General features: G+C 47.7%; 1 non-coding gene across 1 annotated transcript; it reads right to left on the minus strand.

Moving 5' to 3' along the window:
* Positions 1-6,535: 6,535 nt before the first annotated feature.
* On the minus strand, positions 6,536-6,642 carry LOC133781234 (small nucleolar RNA R71). The gene has a single exon (XR_009870021.1). It is a non-coding gene; the product is annotated as a small nucleolar RNA R71 (small nucleolar RNA).
* Positions 6,643-6,885: the final 243 nt, after the last annotated feature.

A 6,885-nucleotide genomic window follows, 5' to 3' on the forward strand; every position in this document is an offset into this window, starting at 1 on the left:
GCCGCGGCAGAGGCCTCTCCAGTCTCCGATGGAGGAGCCTCCTTATTCAGGCGGGCTTGAAGCCGCGGCAACAGGAATGCCCAGAGGTCCGGCGGCATGAAGGAGAAGTCCGCGTCCGGATTGTGGGACCAGCAGTGATAGAATAGGTCCTGTAAGGACTGCTCCGACACGACCCGTTCGTCTTTCAGGGCGGTCTGGGAGGTCTGGACTTCGGCCTTCGCCACCTCAAGGTCTGCCCGCGATGTGGCCAGGGAGTTTTTAAGCTCTAGGTTCTCGGAGCGAAGCTTCTCTAGCTCGGATGCGGCCAGGGAGCGTTTAAGCTCTTGGTTCTCCGAGCGGACCTTCTCTAGCTCGGCTTTTGAGGCCGCCAAGGCGTCTCTCGCCTCCTGAGACTCCTGGAGGGCAGTCTGGCGATCTGCTTCCAACCCCTCGAGCTGGGCCTTGGTCCTAACGATGCCTCTATAGGCGGCAGCCATGCCCTGCAAGAAAAGAGTGATAAATTAGCAAACTGGAAGGAGAAAGGCGGCGTGTGAGTGTCAAAGCCTTAAAAGAAGGGGGCACTTTACCGTTAAAGTCATGTCCATAGCGGACTCTATTACTCGGACCGGGCTTGTTGTTTCGATGGCCCGGAGCTCCTTCTCCCTGATATTGTAATAGTGGCTGACGGCGTAGCTGGCCGACTCGTACACCGTACCCCGGAATGCTTCGGGCATCTTCTCCAGAGCCCGGGGGTCGACCGGGATACGCACGACCGGGGCTACCGCGGCCAGATTCCCGACCTCTATTACCCCGTCCTGGGCGGCCAGTGGAGATCGTTGGGGTGGCGGATGCATGAGTCCTGTCCTGGCGACAGGGAGGTTCGCCCCCGCGACCTGGGATGACGGGTCTCTCCCCTTCTCCGTAGCTGGGGATTTGGTGGAGACCCCGGTCGAGCTCTTGGACTCGCGAAGCCTCTTTAACCTCGGCCCCGCTGGGGGATTCCCACCAAACACAACGCCCCGCAGACTATTCCCGGGCTGAGACATCTCTTCTGCCAAAGAGCAAAAAACACGGTTATCAGCAATCATACAGAAATAAAGGCAATAAGAAAGCAAATACTAAGGGAGCCCTACCCCCCGAGCTGGAAGAGCCTAGGACGATTATCTCCCGAACTGGCGAAGGTTCTAGGTCCGGTTCTGAATCGGGGCTGGACTCTTCTACGTACTGCCTAATCCCCGGAGCGTAGACGCCCCTCTGGAGCGCAGGCCACGTGCGTAAATTGGTCACGTACTCCTCAAAAATGGCCGACCTAAAGGCTAGGGTATTATCTACTACTACGGTACCCTTGGGCCGACTCTCTTGGTTGTCCAGCACGAGCTGGTCAACGCAGTGGAGCAGGAGCGTGTCCAGGTCCGGATTCCTTGGGTGACGATGGACGAGCTGCCTAGGGTTGAACCTAACCAGCCGGGGGTCTGCAGTGGCCCTATCTACGTTCTTAAATAAGTAAAAGTTACCTTGACCGGAAGGACCCGCGGCTGCTCCGGATTGGGCCCTCTCCTCGATCATCCCCTGGGCGACCTCCAAGCTCCGCTTCCTGTTCCTCACCAAAGGAACTTCCTCACCTTCTTCCTCGCCTTCGTCATCTGCGACCTCCTCCGCGACGATCGGCCTGTTGTCGCGGGCTGGGGGAGGCCCCCGGGGCCTTTTCAAATTCAAAGTCTGATTTGGGAAAATCAGCTTGCAGAATACCATCGTCTCGTCCGTCACGAGCACGCGGTAGTCTTTCTCACTGGGAGGCAGGTTCGCCAGTGTGTCGTATTGACCCCCGAGGGTCACGGACTTTTCGGTCCTCGAGTAGATGGCTGCAAGGTTGGTCGAAATCAGAATTGGAATAAGGGACGGGCTAAAATAAGATAACCGTTAAAAGGCGAGCTAAATGGAGGATTACTTACGAGGGCGGTTGAAATAATGATGATCGCAGTTTCGGAACCCAGTAGACATAAAAAACTGGTCTTTGAAGTCGTTTGGATGGCTCGGCAGCTCGATCACTGCTGCTGTGTTAGGGAAGCGGGTTAAGTAATAGAACCCGTCGCCTCGCCCCCGCTGGTCCGGGCTGGCTTTGAGGCAGAAGAAATACAAGATATCAGCAGGAGTGGGGACCTCCCACTCATGCTTTTGGAACAAATACCTCAGTCCCGCCAGCAGACGGTAGGAATTGGGGGGGAGCTGAAATGGGGCCAACCCCACGTAGTTCAGAAAATCAGCAAAATACTGATCCAGGGGGAGGAAGGCCCCTGCCTTGAAGTGTTCCCCGCTCCAGGCCGCGAACGACTCGTCGAGCGGCGTGCAGCTCCTCTCCCCATCCGCAGCAGGTCGGGCGATCACGGAGGTCTTCCCCAGAGGAATGTTGTGGTTAAGGAAGATTTTGGTGATCTTTGCCTGGCTGGTTATCTTCGAGACGATTCTCTCCGCCTCGAAAAATGCGTCAGGAGCCACCTCGGCCTGCTTCTCCACCGCCGGTCCAAAGTGAGGAATTGGCGAGCTGGTCACCACCGCCTTTCCTTTATCCTTCTGGGAGGCCGAACTTCCCACATTCTTCTGTGGCAGATTTCTCTTTGGAGCCATCTGGTCGCCTATCGAACAAAAGAAAACACTTTAGAAAAGGCGACCCAAGCAGGAGAGTGAGGCAAGCATTAAGTACACGAGCTGGGGTAAGCCCAGCCCATGGAGAGTGGTGCCACGCGTTCCAAGGAACACGCGCCTATGCCTTCAACAGATCCCAGATTACTCGGAATTCGTGTGTCAGATGGCTCAGAGTAAGGAAAAAAAAAAAAATTTGCCTTGGGGGGAAAGTTTCAACAGGCAAGGCGTGGCAAAACCGCTTTTAAGGCGTATTCCCTAAGCTACCCGGTTTTTGCACCCAAAGTTCCTACGGATCCTACCAGAAATTGTTCCTAAGAAAGAATCATGGAACCCATGTTCTAAGGCGATGTCCCATGGAAAATGTGCCCTAATCAAAGAAGGGCCATCACCCTCCATATCCGCGCGACCCAGAAAACCTCTGCATGTGGCTACAGTAAAAATTTTTACCTAGGCTACAGTGGCATGCTTTCAAAAATAAATGGGGACAGAAGACTTACAGTATAGGGTTGGATGGTGAGCGAGGTTGCTGCGCGGGTAGGGGCTTCGTTGGCACAGTAGTCTCCAAGGCCTTGAAGGAACTCGCACGCTTAAGCTTCGTGAACGGAGAAGATGAGAGCAATGGAAATGAGGGTTTTGCTCTTCGGAAGGTCAGAGAGAAAAGAAGGAAATTTGAGAGGTTCTGAATGGTAAGGTGGTCCGTGCGTGGATGACCACCCCCTTTTTATACAAGGGGGGATCACGTGTAAAAGGCTCCTGGGAGACCCTCCACTCGAAATGTGAAACGACGGCTGGACAGTAGGCTAGGCCATTTAATGCGGTTCTCGTAGAATGTACCGTCGCCACCCGCGGCGTTCCACGTATCAGACGCATGCGAAAAGCATGGAATGCGAAGGGTTGTGGGAGAAGTCTAAAAGCTCCAACTGTGGTCTCCCATGTCTGACGTCATGGACCACGAGCAGGAGCTTGGGGGGCAGATGTACGCCCTGGATTTCCCACGGGCTGTTTAGCAGGACGATCCTCGGACTAAACATGATTTAGCCCGAGGCTCCCACAGGCCAGAGGCTTTATCTTCAGGACGGGCCCTTTCTAGCTCGAGGGGATGGAGTTTCCTGCTCCTTCTTGTTGTTCCAGGAGCTGGGAACAACATCCGACGACCACTGAAGGATCAGCTCGGGTTATGGATTGCTCCGGTAGCGAGCTTCTCAGGAAGCTCTGACCCTATGGGAGGTCAACACGCAAGATAAACGTGCATAATCCTGCCATCACGTGTCCGATATCCCCCTGACTTCTCGGACACGCCGCAGGAACGTGCGTATTCAGACACCCACGGATGGGTTGGGCCGTGCGGCCCATTATCTCCTTCCATACTGATTAGACCACACTTGTGTGTCAGGTTTAGGAAGTAATCATGAATATCACAGACTTGATATGACAAATGGTAAGGTCACGGGATGACCTCCCTACCAATTTCCAGGTGCCTTCTCCTATAAATATGGAGACCCTGGGAATTGATAGAGGTTGGAAAAAATAGTCTTGTAAGAACTATATATTTTGTAAACCAATTACCCAGAAAAGATCAATAATATTGACTAGTGGAGTAGAAGGATTTTAACCTTCGAACCACTTAAAAAACGTGTTTAGGGTCACCTAGTTCTTCTCACAAAGATTTCATATCTGCGGCGGTTCTACTTTTAAGTACTAATCTCTTTCTCTTCTTCTCTTAATTACCTGTTGCCGAAGAACCGCGTCAACACTTATAAATACTATTGAACTTGCATTTTGTGGATTCTAATATCTTAATAATCTTATTTTACATATCTCATTTGAAAACCATTTTTATCATTAATATTTTTATTACTTGTCTTTTATTTTTTTAAAACAAAATCTCATCAAATATTTGGAACTAGGTGATGAGTCTATTTTTAGCTTAGTTTTAACATGTGTTTAGGATAAGTTTGAGTCATTTTTGGTGGAGTGTGTTGCGGTATTACGCTTGTTTGGGTACGTTTTCAGGAAATAGGAGAGGAAATCGTGAAGTTTGGCAAATGATTGAAAAATCAGTTGAAATTGAGCAATTTGTGCTAAAAGTTGATAAGAAGGGAGCTGAAGACTCATTCGCGGAGAGAATTGGTGGAATTGCAGTTTGGAATTGAGATTTTGGAAGAATTTTAGGGGCCGCGGCGCTTGAATGGAGAGCTGCGGCGCAAGGGAGAAACAGAGAGTGCCTAAATCCTGGAATTTTGAAGGGCCGCGGCGCCTGGGGGACGCGCCGCGGCGCTTGCTGAAGTCAGAGAGGGTCCGCGGCAAAGAGGATATGCGCCGCGGCGCCCGAATGCAAGGGCCGCGGCGCGTGTGGCTGCACGAGAATTTCGTCTTTGTTATTTTTTTTAGGGTTTTGGTTTAAAAGGACGTTTTTAGAGTTAATTTGGGAGATTATGGAGAATTAGAGAGAAACAAGTCATTGGAGGCAGAAGAAAAACATTGAGACCTAAAGTTTGAATTCTTATTCTCTTCTGTAATCTCTCTAATCATGTTTATGTCTATATTTAATTTGATTGATGTTAGTATGTCTGCTCTGAACTAATCTTTTTATTAGGGTTTTAGTGGATTCTTCTTGAAACTATGACTTCTTAATGAAATTTTTCTGAATTTCTTTCTTCTGTTGTGGATTATTTATCGTACACTTAATGCTTGTGAATGTTTGATCGTCATTTACATGTCCATATGATTTTAACCTAATCTCTGAAAAGAAAAGGATAATTATGCTATAGTTAAATAATCACAATTTCATATTAGACGAAAGTACTTTTATGAGTTGTGTAGTTAGGGATTATGTGCTTAAAGCCTGCAATATATTGATTACCACAGAGATGTAGGGCATAGTATATTGTAGAGAATTATAGATCCTAATAAGACTATAATATATAATTATAATCTGCTACTACAACAGAATTAAGATATCTTGAGAATTGAGTAGAAATCATAAGTGGAAAGTTGATGAAACTAAAGCCCTAACTTTTGCATCTATTAAATTAAATCAACTCGTATTATTGCATTTATTTAAGTGTTAGTAGTTTCCTAATTTTTAGCAGTAAGTATTTTAATTGTAATCTGAAAGTATTAAGCAAATCAATTAGAATTAGAGATTAATTGTTGGTGATTAATATCAGTCTTCGTGGGATCGACACTTAACTTATCATATATTACTTTATTAGATCACGTATACTTGCGTGTTACATTTTTGCGATCAAGTTTTTGGCGCCGTTGCCGGGGACTGTTTTTATTAATATCAATAAGTTAATTTTTGTTCTAAATTGATTTTTTTTAACATTTAATCCGGATCAAGGTTCTCTTGTGTTTCAGGACTAGTTGGTATATGCGAAGTAATAGACAAAAACAGGTTATACCAATAGACCGGGAAATTGAAAGAACGTGCAGGCAGAACCGGAAAATAAAAAGGAAATTGGAATTCACCATGGCTGATAATCTGGGAAATGGTGCTAATAATGGTCAAGGGGCTACTGAGGGTCCAAGGGAGCAAGGAGCACGAACACTGAGAGATTATGCACTTCCTACTGTTACAGGAGTGCATTCATGCATCCGACCTCCAACCATTGCTGCAAACAACTTTGAGATTAAGCCAGCCATTCTTCAGATGGTTCAAACAACTGTTCAGTTTGGAGGTATGCCGACGGAGGACCCTAATTTACACATAGCTAATTTCCTGGAGTTATGTGCTACGTTCAGGATGAATGGGGTGAGTGATGATGCTATAAGACTGAGGCTATTCCCATTTTCATTGAGGGATAGGGCGAAAAGTTGGCTGATTTCCTTACAAGCGAATTCGATTACTACATGGGAGGAGTTAGCTCAGAAATTCCTTGCCAAGTTTTTTCCTCCAGCAAAGGCTGCAAAGTTAAGGGGTGAGATTAATAATTTTTATCAGTTGGATGGAGAGTCATTGTATGATTCTTGGGAGCGCTTTAAGGAGTTGCTAAGGAAGTGTCCGCACCATGGAATAGAAAAGTGGATGTTGGTGCATAATTTTTATAATGGTTTGAACGGGACGACAAGAACAATTATAGATGCTGCGGCGGGAGGTGCCTTTATGAGCAAAAGTGCTAATGAGGCATATGAGCTATTAGAGGAGATGGCGATGAACAATTACCAATGGCCAAATGAAAGGGGGCAGCCAAAGAAGGTGGCTGGAATTGTGGAAGTGGATGCCATAACCATGCTTACCGCTCAAGTAGCAGCCTTGAC

This window comes from Humulus lupulus, chromosome 5 (assembly GCF_963169125.1).
Source record: "Humulus lupulus chromosome 5, drHumLupu1.1, whole genome shotgun sequence".
NCBI classification, from domain to species: domain Eukaryota; kingdom Viridiplantae; phylum Streptophyta; class Magnoliopsida; order Rosales; family Cannabaceae; genus Humulus; species Humulus lupulus.